Source organism: Armigeres subalbatus, chromosome 1 (assembly GCF_024139115.2).
Source record: "Armigeres subalbatus isolate Guangzhou_Male chromosome 1, GZ_Asu_2, whole genome shotgun sequence".
Taxonomy (NCBI): Eukaryota; Metazoa; Arthropoda; class Insecta; order Diptera; family Culicidae; genus Armigeres; species Armigeres subalbatus.
The window spans coordinates 230670873-230685020 of record NC_085139.1 but is presented as its reverse complement, the minus strand read 5'-3'; the positions used below and the strand labels follow the sequence as shown (position 1 = coordinate 230685020).

Here is a 14148-nt window from a genome sequence, read left to right as displayed (position 1 = left end):
ATAGCTCATGGGTCCCCCTTGCAGCTGTCATCGAATCCTACTGAAGTAGTCGCCTCTATGATCTCATGGTTGTCTATGCTTGCGAGAGTTAAAGGTTCCGGGACGGAAAGTTCTTTTTAAACAAGATACACTCGAGCTTACTGCTAGACTAAGACTAACTTTATTTGCCCTGCTCTGACTTAATTACAGTTCAACCTACGTGACCAAGAATGCTTTCTCAGCACCACACGATCAAAGTCCCAATCGATCGTATTCGATAACTGCTGATGATGCTCGTTGCCGCTCCATGCCCAAGTGGCTTTCGCTTACGTTGACGACCGATGGAATTCGGCCAAGTCCGGTTGGTTACGGTTGTAACTCGCCCCTCCTTAGTGATGAACCTCCAGGGGCATCATACCCGTAAATGAATGCGTTCCTGTGCTTCTGACGTCTTTTCCAGTTTCCGAATTTCCATGATGATTGCTGGTGTTTGGTATCGTTTCAAGTTTGATACTGGTTGTTCTGCGGGAGAAAATGCTGAAGAAAAGAATGATACCGATTATAGGGAGGATAGTTATTCCTCCAAAAAAGGACCAGTGTGGAAAGTGTAGACTGTTGCTTTTTAAACGGAGTAAGTCCAAATCTTCCCGTGTTTCTGTTTGCAGCTTGTGGAGATGTTCCATGCTAAGGTTCAATATATGACTGTCTTTGGCAATTGTTATTCCATCCAGATGGAGGTGAACCGGATTTCCAGCAATGGTTCGAGTTCTGCCGGTATACGAAATGTTGTTGATTCGTATGGTACAATTCTCATATTGAATCAGATATGATCCAAAGAGAATTCTTTCATTAACGCTGCAGTCTGATGATAGGGTGAAATTGCTTACTGTATTCACCAGTAGATAATCCTTATTGATGGAAATGATCTCCTGCTGTATGGGGTTCAACGAGTAGTTGCAAATGGCTGGTCTTGCATCTATTAAGTTTGGTATGCATGTTGAATCCGTTATTTCGGTGTCTTCAATACGGTAAATTGTGGGCTCTAGGCTCTTGATGATACATTTCTGTGTTGGATGAACCAAAAAATATTTTTCGGTCGTAAGAATTTGTTGCTGGTTGTGGAACGTTGGAATAACATGGATTTTACGGAAAACCCTGGGATCTAACTTCGGCATCTTGATGAATAAAACGATCTCCTTGCGATTTGTGGCGATTCCTGTCTCGGCATAAGTTACGACCTCGGATGTTGAGTGAACTGTAATGTTTTCTCTCTCTAAATCTCTCCTAAACATTTCAATTTCATTTTTAGATAGAATTTTCTCATTTAATAATCCTACTTTTGCTAATGCTATCGTATCAATAATGTTGTTTATTTTATCGTTTAATTCTTTAAGGTTGAAGAGAACATTAATGGAATATAATTCGGAAGTTTTTGAATTTAACATTTCAATAGCATCTTTAGTTTTAAACACTGACACTTTTAGTTGCAACGTCATTTCTCTATTGACCTTTACCTGTATATTATTATTAGCAACGAGATTGTTAATGGTTGAATTAATTAGTCTTAGATCATCCGCGTCGGGGGAACCGGCTATAAATTTTCAAACTCTACCTACGGCGTCCCAACGTTTCTGCCTTTTGGTGTGTAAAATAGTTAAAAATTTATATCTTCAAATTAGTGAAAAATTTATATCTTCAAATTTTTGAACTATCATATCTGTAAATTGCGTTTTTTTTTTTCAATTTTATCGAATCTAGTTCTTAAACCCATTACATGGTGATTCAAAGCTTTTATGCTAAAATGATGAAGATAATAGTAAGAATGAATTTGAATTCTGCTGAAGCCTGAAAGGGGGTGCATCTGGATGTCTGCTGGGTTTCGTGTAGGTCCTCGCTGGTTGACGGGGGAAACGTAGGCAGGTGTGTCGAACTGATCCTTTTTGCTGTTCCGCTACTGAGGGTCCTAGCACCGATCGGGAAATGCTCCTCGGTGTCCTACGTATCGCTTCTCCGGGGTGATGGCTCAAGGAACCAAACTGAATCTGCAATCACTGTACGGCTCTTGCTACCGTGTTTCACTGAGTTCTTCAGCTTTTTAAAAGATTTTCACAGTTCTTAGCACTTCATTTCTTCTGAGTTCTACACGGCTATTGCTACCGATTTGATGATTTTTTTTATCACTTTTATATTTCTGTAGAATTCACTTGGATTTTCACTCCGAATTATACGGTTACCGTCGCGAGGTCCCTATTCGGGCGCCAGTTAAAGATTCCGGGACGGAAAGTTCTTTTTAAAAAAAGATACACTCGAGTTTACTGCTAGACTAAGACTAACTTTATTTTCCCTGCTCTGACTTAATTACAGTTCAACCTACGTGACCAAGAATGCTTTCTCAGCACCACACGATCAAAGTCCCAATCGATCGTATTCGATAACTGCTGATGATGCTCGTTGTCGCTCCATGCCCAAGTGGCTTTCGCTTACGTTGACGACCGATGGAATTCGGCCAAGTCCGGTTGGTTACGGTTGTAACTCGAGCAAGCAGGGAGGCCATGCGTGGGTTGACACTTTCGTGTTCAGAGCCAGATCGGCGTTAGTCAGGGAGTTCATCTGAGCCCACTTCTGTCTGGTCACCAACCAGACAGCAGAATTGGACAGCGTGCCACAAGGCCCGCCACGGTTTTATGGGACGGAAAGCAGCCTTGCCCTTAGCCCACCCGCCGTTTCGAGTCGGTTTCACCCGGCTCTAGTAAGGGAGTAGAATGACCCGGTTGTCAGCCCTCGCAAAACACAATATCTTATCTTTCTTCTATATATATAAAAACCAATCTATGTAGGGATGTTCGCGAACTACTTCGGAACCACTTGGCCGATTGCAACCAAATTTGGTACATACATTCTCTATCCTCAGAGGAAGTTAACAAAGGGGTGGGATGGTCATGTAGAAAAGGGGAGGGGTGGTGGGAGGGTTTTGTTCAGAAAACGAACAATTCTGTGTAACTTTCAACTCCCAGGACCGATTTCAACCAAATTTGGTACAGACATTCTCTATCCTCAGAGGAAGTTAACAAAGGGGTGGGATGGTCATGTAGAAAAGGGGAGGGGTGGTGGGAGGGTTTTGTTCAGAAAACGAACAATTCTGTGTAACTTTCAACTCCCAGGACCGATTTCAACCAAATTTGGTACAGACATTCTCTATCCTCAGAGGAAGTTAACAAAGGGGTGGGATGGTCATGTAGAAAAGGGGAGGGTGGTGGGAGGGGTTTTGTTCAGAAAACGAACAATTCTGTGTAACTTTCAACTCCCAGGACCGATTTCAACCAAATTTGGTACAGACATTCTCTATCCTCAGAGGAAGTTAACAAAGGGGAGGGATGGTCATGTAGAAAAGGGGGAGGGGGGGTGGGAGGGGTTTTGTTCAGAAAACGAACAATTCTGTGTAACTTTCAACTCCCAGGACCGATTTCAACCAAATTTGGTACAGACATTCTCTATCCTCAGAGGAAGTTAACAAAGGGGTGGGATGGTCATGTAGAAAAGGGGGAGGGGTGGTGGGAGGGTTTTGTTCAGAAAACGAACAATTCTGTGTAACTTTCAACTCCCAGGACCGATTTCAACCAAATTTGGTACAGACATTCTCTATCCTCAGAGGAAGTTAACAAAGGGGTGGGATGGTCATGTAGAAAAGGGGAGGGTGGTGGGAGGGTTTTGTTCAGAAAACGAACAATTCTGTGTAACTTTCAACTCCCAGGACCGATTTCAACCAAATTTTGTACACATATTCACTACGAGGAGGTAATCATATGGGAGGGATTTGGGAAAGGGGAGGGTCTGGAGGAGGGGTTTTGTTTAGAAAACGGGCAATTCAAAGTAAATCATGAACCCCTGTACCGATTTCAACCAAATTTGGTACACACATTCTACATCATAAGGAAAAGATAACAAAGGGGATGGGATGGTCATTGGAAAAAAGGGGAGGGTATAGGGAGGTGTTGTCTTTGGAAAACGAGCAACTCAGTGTAACTCCCAACCCCAGGACCGATTTCAATCAAATTTTGTACACATATTCACTATGAGGAGCCGATCGTACGGGAGGGAAATTTGGATAAGGGGGTAGGGGTCTGAAGGAGGGGTATTGTTCAGAAAACAGGCAATTTAGTGTAACTTCTGAACCCCTGTACCGATTTCAACCAAATTTGGTACACACATTTTCTATCCCTAGGAGAAGATAACAAAGGGGTGAAATGGCCGTTGAGAAAAGAGGAAGGGTAAAGGGAAAGCGGTTGTCTTTAGAAAACGGGCAATTCAGTGTAACTCCTGACCCCAGGACCAATTCTAAGCAGATTAAATGATTAAATCATTCAACTCTATGATTAAAGATTATGATTAATGAATTATAATTTTTGAAAATGATGACTGATAATGATTAATGATTAAATTCATTTTTGACAATAATTAACGATTATGAATAATAGATGAAAAAACCGTTGGATTATGATTAACGATTACCGATCGTGATTAAATGTTGACACACTATGTGTATGGTTAATGATTAACGATCGATATGATTAATGATTGATGATTATGAATGATCAAATTGCATAGTGATCCATAATCGAGTAACCTTTATTCCAAATTTTAAAAGGTATGATAATTATATGATAATGATTCAAGATTAATAAATAAAAGCAAGGTATGCAATGATCCAATGTTCCAGCATAACTTCTGTACCCTTGCCCGATTTCAACCAAATTTGGAACAAACATTCTTTTCTTAAGAAGGCGAAGATGACAGGGATCGATCAACTCAACACTTCATCGAAATCATGGTTTGCCCAGAGAAAAGCAATGATTAAAGTGTTTCCTTCTGGACGGTAAATGTGATCATTTCTTTAAAATAGACGTTTTTCCGGAATAAGGCATCGGTGTATGTTTTCCTTCTTTAGAAATAGACGTTTGCCCGGAATAAAGCGATTTTGGGTTTGATCCCATTTTCAAAATCAGTCAATGTTTTCAAATGTAATCTACCTTCTTTTAATCAAATGATGAAATATCAATAAGAAAACACAATTATCCTTTTGACCTATTCCAATTCCGATGGTGAAAAAAACTGCGAATTAAACTGGCAACTCCGAGCAAGGCCGGGTACATAAAGCTAGTAACAATATACAAAACACACAACCTTTAACACACCTGTCAGAACCGTAATTGAGACTTAAGTGGCAGTCTAAGTCTTAATGCGCTACCGCGCTCCCTCGTTTGTAGTTCATTTAGCCGCCTAGCCCTTCAACTGCCGTTGATACGCCATCGTTTCCAGCGAGCACCGCGCGGAGGCGAACTACGCTGCCCACCCCGTCTCACTCTAGCTGATGTCAGAAGGACAACAGTTCGCAGGCTGCACTACCAGCTAAGTACGAAACCCTTAGCTGGCGGTCAATTGTCATCGGAAGACCCGTGGAAGCGTTAGTATTGGAAATTGTGAGGACCAGAGCTATGTTAAGCGCCCCTTCCCGGATGTCAACTCACCATTTCGCAGCTTATGTTCTTAATAAACACGCAAGTTCTATCAGAAGCCCAACGCATCTCGCAAAGGCTTTGTGCCGTGAGGGATAAGGATAGGAGCATCTTGACAGATGAACGTGTGCTGATGGAAAGGTGTAAGCAGTACTCCGAAGAACACTTAAATGTTGCTGAGAGTAAAGGCAATTCAGCGGTCGATGGAAGCCAATCAGCCCCCATATGATGGAAGTTAAGGATGCCATCCAACTGCTGAGCTGAGCTCATCAAGATGGACCCAGGAAAGCTGGCTGCTTGCCTGTACAAATTGATTGTCATAGTCCGGGATACTGAAAAGCCACTGGAGCAGTGAACGGAAAGGTTCATATGCCCCATCTACAAGAAAGGCGACAAGCTAGAGTGTTTTTTTTTGATCATGGGTAAACGGAAATCTTCATCCAGACACCTGAATAGGTTAACTCAGGTAACGTGGGGATGAGTTACATGACAACTCTTACCCGACCCACTAAAACCAAAACCCTTTCGCCAGTCCGTACCCCCGGCCCGCAATTAAGCAATACATCAGGGGGGACTATTGAGAACGCTCACCCCTATGCTAACGCACTTGACGTTAATACACATCGACTTCAAGGGTGGTAACCTCTCCACCCGTCGATCGCAAGCTATGATAGTAACCTAGCAGTCCGTATCATAATCTCACGTTGGAGACGAGCACCCCGACAACAACCGCATGGACCGCAATGACATCTATATCTACATACGGAGGTCCCCGCAGCCCACCCGCGACATGTTGGTTGTCGGTTGTCGGGGTGATCAAAGTGTTTACTGCATCACAGATGCCCTTACTGCATTCGTTGGTTTTGTTCAGGACGCCACCACCGCTGCTGATTCGACATAATCTGTTGAGATGCTGTGTTCACTGCATTCCATATAGCTTCCTCCCGGCACATCCTCTCGACGAGGTTGTCCGGGGTTGTATCCATACCACTAACAAGCAGCATGGCATTGCGATCTACCTTGAATCGCGGGCATGCGAACATCACATGCTCGGCAGACTCTACCTCACCTACACATTCTGGATACTCCGCAGAATCTGCGAATCCAAACCTGTGTAGGATTTTTGGAGTTGGACACATCCGGTCTGTGGGTCCAACGACCTTCGACTGTGGTGTCCCATGCTCTTTGCCATTTGAGCAGCGAGACTGCTCTCTTGACACGTCGCACTTGCACCGAGTCACTTTCGTTGTAGCAATCCACATCTTCCTCTAGGAGTATGTCTATCGGCATTATCCCAGCTATAACGCACACCACTTCATATAATAAAGTGCGATATGCGCTCGCGACACGTAGGCACATCAGCTGGTGTACTCTGATCAGTTTCTTTACATTGTACTCGGCCTTTAGTGCTACGGCCCATGCCGGTACGCCATAACGGATGATAGACAATGCTACGCCAGCTATCAGCCTACGCACTTGACTATGCACCGCCGATCTGTTGGTCATCATTCGTGATAAAAATTGTATCGCCAATGAAGCCCGCTGACATGCATAATCGACGTGGTTCGTGAAATTGAGCTTATCGTCGTTCATCAAGCCCAGATGCTTAAGAGACCTCACGGAGTTAACTGTGCAGGTCCCTATTCTTATCCTCGCTTGCTGCAACCCATGGCGGTTATGCACCACCACGACTTCCGTCTTGTGATGTGCAAGGGACAACCGCCTTGAGTTGAGCCATTCCTCCACTCTGCCAATCGCGTAGGAAGCCTTCAGCAAAGATGGCAAGAAGCTTCTTGCCATCTTTGCCTTCAATCTGACTTCGTCGAGAGTATCTCCTGTTACCTCTAGCATTGCGTCATCCGCGAAGCCTTCAATTTTCACACCGGCCGGGAGACTTGAGCGTAATACTCCGTCGTACATAATATTCCACAGAACTGGTCCGAGGATCGATCCCTGTGGAACACCCGCAGACACTACGATCGACTTTTGACCAGCATCCGTGTCGTATATCAGCAACCTTCTTCTTCTTCTTCTTCTTATTGGCATTACATCCTCACACTGGGACAGAGCCGCCTCGCAGCTTAGTGTTCATTAAGCACTTCCACAGTTATTAACTGCGAGGTTTCTAAGCCAGGTTACCATTTTTGCATTCGTATAGTCGAGACAATTTCCTATCCGAAAATTGCCTAGACCGGCACCGGGAATCGAACCCAGCCACCCTCAGCATGGTCTTGCTTTGTAGCCGCGTCTTATCGCACAGCTAAGGAGGGCCCCATATCAGCAACCTATTCTGAAAATAACTTTTCAGTATCCTGCACAGGTAATCCGGAACTCTCAATCGGTGAAGGGAGTCAGCAATAGCTGCCCATCTAGCATTGTTAAACGCGTTTTATACGTCAAGTGTAATCAATGTGCAATACCTAATACCTCGCCTATTTAAATCTCTCGCTATCTTGGCCGTATCCGTTACCGATCGAATTGCTTCGATGGTAGAACGGCCCTTACGGAAACCATACTGGTTGCTGGATAAGCCACCAGCACACTCTGTATAAGCCGACAATCTATTCAGGATGACCTTCTCTAGCAGCTTTCCAGCTGTGTTGAGTAGGCAAATTGGTCTATATGCCGAGGGATCCCCCGGTTGTTTGCCGGGCTTCGGTAATCAGCATCAATTTCTGTCGTTTCCATCGATCTGGGAAGCTTCCTTCGTCCATGCATCTCTGGAGGCAGCTCCTGAACATATCTGGATCAGCAAGAATGGCGTGTTTAAGGGCCAGATTTGGAATACCATCCGGGCCTGGCGCCTTATTGAGCTTAAGTTTTCTTGCGGCTACGATAAGCTCTTCGTTAGTCACCGTGGACCGTCTGGTAGCGGTCTAGTAACAATGGCTCGGTGGCGTTGGCGTTCGGTGGTGTCTGTGGCGATCGTGGCTGCAGCAGCGCGTCATTTACGCTAGAGATTTCACGGAGCGTGAACTAGCCGGCGTCCGTAACAACGAATCATCGGACAGCGGTCGTGGTACAATTGAAATTAATCGATCCTTTGCTAGGACGACCGTTTTACACAGTAGAGAATTTGTTTTACCGAAAATGTCCACCAAAGTAAAAAATCATCCAACCATGGCCAACAAATCGTTGATCACATTCTGTTAGTAATTGCAAAGGCACACTATTTAGAAAATCGGCCAATTTAGAATCTTCTAATCTGAAGAAAACAGCTAAAGAGGGGAGTAACCTTGCGATCAAAAGCGTAGGATTGCCAATCCGGAGATGGCGAGCTCGATTCTCGGTCCAGTCTGAAAGTTTTCGGGTTGAAAACTTTCTCGACACCCTGGAAATAGTGCATCCATTGTACTTGTCACACAAGATACAGTCTCATGCAATGGAAATGCTAATATAGAATACTAAGAATACTAAGTTTGTTTAACTTTCAAAAGGCTAAGTTCCAAAGTTTTACTTCGATGATGTTGAAAAATGAATGTTAAACTCGCTCTTGTTTTGCGACGCACAAGCTCGGGTTTGATGATGCTCAGAGACAAGCCATTTAATTTGATTTCACTTTAAAGAAATTTCGTCTAAACACCATGTTTCAATTGGAGGTTTAGAGAAGAACCGATTTATGCTTCTTGAAACCTTGTTGAGAATTTACAACATTGCGAGAAAATTTCACTATTATCCGAATCTAGCGAGAAAATTTAACTCTTCACCGTTGACGCTACCGTGGCGAATAAATTGTCTGCAGCCATCACTGGATCAATAAAGACTAAATCAACTCTTCCGTTTCAAATGGGGGTTCTGAGAAGAACCGATTTATGTTTCTTGAGACCTTGTTGAGCATTTAAAACTATTAACAGCAACCAACCGAATGTCCGAATCTTGCGAGAATATTTCACTTTTTATATCAGATTTTTCTTAATCCCCTAGTATATCCAAAAGCAAGTTTAATTTTTGAGAGAATTTTCACCACATTGCAAAGCAGAATCTCTTGGTAACTGTCGAAAATTGGATGGCGTAGTTATTGAACTCTGTGGCGGCTCTCGGGAAGTAGATGCGACAGAAAATTATACACAAGAATGCGCGTTTCCAAATATTAAGGTTTTAAAAAGGTTTTAGCAATAAGCGACTGGTGCTCCAGCATGGGATGGCCAACTTCGTCTGGGCAGGATGACTTACCACTGCTTCAGTTTCCACTTTGTGTAGTGGGTCAAGCAGGGAATCGGGCTTCGCAAAAGTTCCCTTCAAAGCGTTGGTCATCTCTGGAGGGTTGGAGCGCATAAGGTTCTGGACGTCGAGGCTTATAGAGGTAGATCTGAGCTTTCTACTGAGTGCATTCATTTTACTAAATAATTTGGCGTTGCTTGATGTATCGTGATCCCTAAGTATTGAACGTCTTCAGCGGAGGTTCATTCGGATGGCATTACGCAGTTTGCCTTGGCGTGATCCAATGAATCTTCCAGCATACACTGGTCGCTGTAAACTGCTTCGTATGGACACCCTAGAAAGAAGAAGAAGCCTGCAGCATTCGTAGCCAAGGTACTGAACAACGAAATTGATTCTCCGCGATTGCTTGCGCTACTGGACTTCCGCGCAATTCAACGTCCTCTCAGACAACGATCATTGCCACAGAACCGATTCCATCGGCTACAATAAGCCGCTATCATCGATGATCCGGACAGATGGTAGTTGATGATCTCTACGATTTCGATCAAACAACCACTCGCTTCAAGTATAAGATTTGTCGTTCGTCATTGTTAGAGGAATAATTATTCGTGTGGTATTGCAAAAAAAATGTATGTATCTTTTTTTATTCATTAAGACATTGTAGTCAGATGGATCAGTACTAAATAAATAAAAACATAAATTTTCTCCTATGACAAATGCAGCTAGCTCTTTTAGGACGAACTAATTGGAATTAATCATTCCAGGCTATAGCTAAAATTGCCTGTGCAATACATAGAAATCTTTAACATTTCGCTCAGTTCATAGCTGGCAACCAAAGTCAAAAAAATGTTAACGTTTTTTTCTATACATACTGTATAAAACTAATACAAAATTGTATTATTTCTATACAATAATTATATGCCAAGTTTTTACAGATTTTGTAAGAATTCAATACGGAACTGTATAAAATTCTGCAATCTGCTGGTTTCAACTTGATCGATCTACCATATTCGCTGTTCAATGCAAATAATGCGATAATAATCAATTTTAGTTGCATGAAACCAATATTATTATAAAAGCTTCGAATCGCATTCAAATTAATTTGCAGTTTTCTGCCCTCTCTGCTCACTGTGTATGCTAGTGTCCCCTCAGAGATGGAGAATCGACGCAATGCTACTGTATGTACACATAAACAAGCAAAATCTCCCTTGTGATAAGTGTTAGAAGCAATGCTTTAAGACACATACATTAATCACTGGTCATCATGAAGCCCTCTAAAAGCCTTAATCATCATTAGGTATTTGACGACGCTTTTATCATCAGTGCGCACAAGTGGCATGTAACTTCAAGATGCAATGAAGAGCTCCTCCTGATGGGGCAAAACGTTCTGACTCTACCAATACAAGAGAAGGTGGCGATTAATGTTGCGATACCACCACCACCAGTACAGTAGTCTCGCCATTCCAGTGCCGTCGGAGTTGGTTCGCCCAAGGGGATGAGAAAATTCGGAGGAAAACTCCGTAGGTGTAGGGTGACCGATTCTCTCATTAGGTGCGTTCCGAGCACAATCACCACCGCCTGGTAACACTTATCTGTCGGATCAAGCAGGCAGTTTCCCGCTTCATTTCCAGTAAGAGCGTGCGGCATTAGCTTCATGCTGCTGATGCGGGCTTGAGAAGGTATACACGTGGGTGCAACCACCGGGGTGGAAGTAGGAAAGAACAAAGGATCCGGCCGACACAACTCGGCAAATAATTGCGAAGTCATGCGTTTCGGTGCAACGAATGCGATCTATTATACGGGCTAAGCATATACTCTTGAACCTATGTACAATGTGAGACTGCGACCCGAATGTTTTGTATACTTCTGATGTTATTCTTAGATATTTTATATCCTATAAAAAAGGAGATCCTTCAACGCCTGAACGAGGGATGGGAGGCCCATTAACGTGAAGGGTAGATATTAGTTGCTTTTTTTCAATCTGAAGTATTGCTGCAGCCTGTTCGTGTTTAAATAACACATTTTAAAGGATTATGTTTTTCCACTTTTGCGGCCGAAAGCATAAAAACAAACATTGAGGCCTAGCTTTAGCATCAGCTCAGTCTCAGCTTAGCTTAGCTGTAGCTCTGCTTTGGCCCTGCTTTAGCTCTGCTTTGGCTCTGCATTAGCTTTTCTTTAGCACTGCTTTAGCTCTGCTTTAGCTTAGCTTTAGCTTAGCTTTAGCTTAGCTTTAGCTTAGCTTTAGCTTAGCTTTAGCTTAGCTTTAGCTTAGCTTTAGCTTAGCTTTAGCTTAGCTTTAGCTTAGCTTTAGCTTTAAGCTAGCTTAGTTTTTAGCTTAGTTTTTAAGCTAGCTTTAGTTAGCTTAGCTTAAGTTTTAGCTTAGCTTTAGCTTAGCTTTAGCTTAGTAGTTTAGCTTAGCTTTAGCAGTTTAGCTTAGCTAGCGAGCGAATTAGCTTTTAGCTGAGCAGGCTAGTGAGCAGGCAGCGAAGCTGAAGCTGAAGCTTTAGCTGAGCCCCGGCTGAGCAGCTCCCACCCCAGGCACCCCCCCCAGCCTGTTCAGCCCCAGCCCTGAGCCCCCACTCCCCACCAGCCCCAGGCAGGCTGAGCCCCAGGCTCCACCCCACCCAGCCCCAGGCTCCAGCCTGTTCCACCCCACCCAGCTGTTCCCACTGAGCCCACCTGTTCCCACCCCAGCCCCAGCTCCACCCACCCCCAGCCCCAGGCTGCCCCAGGCTGTTCCCCACTCCCACCACCTGGGCTGTTCCAGTCCCACCTCCACCACCCCCACCTAGCTCCCAGTTCCCACTCCACTCAGGCAGCCCCAGCCTCACTCCTCCCACCCCAGCCCCACCCCAGCCCAGCCCCAGCTCCAGCAGCCCTGTTCACCCCAGCTCAGCCCTTAGCTTAGCCCTGTTCAGCTCAGGCCCCAGCCCAGCCCCAGCTTAGCTTTAGCAGCTCAGCTTTAGCTTAGCTCCACCAGCTTTAGCACTTTAGCCCAGCTTTAGCTTTAGCTTAGCTTTAGCTTAGCTTAGCTTTAGCTTTACTCTTTAGCTTAGCTCTTAGCTTAGCTAGCTTTAGCTTAGCTTTAGCTTAGCTTTAGCTTAGCTTTAGCTTAGCTTTAGCTTAGCTTTAGCTTAGCTTTAGCTTAGCTTTAGCTTAGCTTTAGCTTAGCTTTAGCTTAGCTTTAGCTTAGCTTTAGCTTAGCTTTAGCTTAGCTTAGGAATCGAACTCAGCCACCCTCAGCATGGTCTTGCTTTGAAGCCGCGCGTCTTACCGCACGGCTAAGGAGGGTCCGTTTGATATGTATATTTCGCATATTTCGAATGGTGGCAGCCAACCTAAGAATAGTGATCACATCCAAACAATTTTCGAATTAAATCTTCCACGTACTGTTCATATGTACTTCAAGTTCTCAAATATTGTTATTGCTATGTTTGTGTTTTATTGGGCTTATGAATTATACGATCGCTTTTTTAAGAACAACCACAGTAACAGGTATAGGCAAATATATTGCAAAAGTTTGAAGGATTGAAATAAGGAAAACAAGATAGCTCTAAATATTCTCAGTATTATTAGCTTTTAGTCACAATAGAAGAATTCGAAAACGCTGGGAAAAGGAAGAAGCGAGGAGGATTTAGGAGATTGAAAAACCTAACAAGAAGATTGTAATAAGTACTCGTTTGGATAAAGAAACTATTTTAGGAGATGGAGCAAAAAAGCGAAGCATCGACATAGATTGAAGAATATCAAAATATTAGTGATGTTCAACACTTACGATTCGACAACGGTTTCTGAACTCCGTTGAGGCTACGCTGTGCAGTGCTGTGAACTGTTACGGATCGTATATTTTTTGTTTTGTTTTGGATGGTTTCGATGGCACGTTTGACGCGCGTTGGTTTAGAGACTACCGTCACGAGAAAATAAAATTGGACGCGTTTTGGATTTTATTCCCGGCACTGGGGAGAGATCTTAAAGGCCAAGAAAAACGATGCGGTGACCCAAAAAATGGGGTATGTATAAGTTTGGGTTTCCCAAGATTTAGAACAAAGTACGGCAACTATCTGTCTGAATACAGTTTCAGGTGGAGTATCGGCACACGTGAGCACCACAAGCAAGGACCAACACGAGCCAAGAATCGGCTAATCAACAATCAACAAACGGTGCAGGTAACTGAAAAATTGAGCAAACGAAGCCGGATGCTGTTCCGGGGCTGGTCTGTGGTAAACTACGTGGACTCCCCCGTGAAGTGCGTGGATCTGTTCTACTGAAGGCCACGCTCCCGCTCCCGAGAAGGGTCTCTTCGGAAATCAGAAATTGTTCGCGGAATGGGTCCTAAGAGCGAGAGAAATGACGTCGCTGATAAGCGCAAAATTGGCGAACTCAGAGGGTGGGTGTTTTATTTGGCAGAGATAGTGCCGAATGACCTACTTTTGCCTGGGAAATGCAGAGGTGCTGGATTCAGGCCATTCCGTATCGGAGAGATGGTGTTAGACCC

General features: G+C 43.9%; 1 protein-coding gene across 1 annotated transcript in view; it reads right to left on the bottom strand.

Moving 5' to 3' along the window:
• The window catches only part of LOC134205857 (proton channel OtopLc), a 235334-nt gene extending 221515 nt beyond the window's left edge, over positions 1-13819 (bottom strand). The window contains exon 1 of the mRNA XM_062681510.1: positions 13429-13819. The gene's annotated coding sequence lies outside the window, so the exon portion shown is untranslated. The remainder of the gene's footprint in view (positions 1-13428) is intronic.
• Positions 13820-14148: the final 329 nt, after the last annotated feature.